We start from the raw sequence: 351 nt of genomic DNA on the forward strand, positions 1-351 counted from the left end.
CGGAAGCTCGCAGGTGACGGGGAACGTCATCGACCACGGCGCCTGCCACGCCTCGCTCTCCCCAGCAGCAGCAGCAGCAGCAGCAGCAGAAGGGTCCCCTTCAGCAGCTGCTGAGGGGGCGGCCCAGTCCAGGGCGCCCGCAGGCTTCAGCATTCTGCTGCTGCTGCTGCTGCTGCTGTGGCCCGCCGGGTATCCGTCCAGGAGCAGCAGAGGGATCTCTCCCGCAGCTGGTGCTGCAGCAGCCGCCCCCTTGTGCTGCCTGTTCTCCTCGCTGCTGCTGCTGCTGCGTCTGTTATCCCTGCTGCGCGCAGCAGCTCCCCCCGCTGCAGCAGCAGCTCCTGCTGCTGCAGC

Source organism: Eimeria tenella, genomic scaffold (assembly GCF_000499545.2).
Source record: "Eimeria tenella Houghton genomic scaffold, Eth_scaff2014, whole genome shotgun sequence".
NCBI lineage: Eukaryota > Apicomplexa > Conoidasida > Eucoccidiorida > Eimeriidae > Eimeria > Eimeria tenella.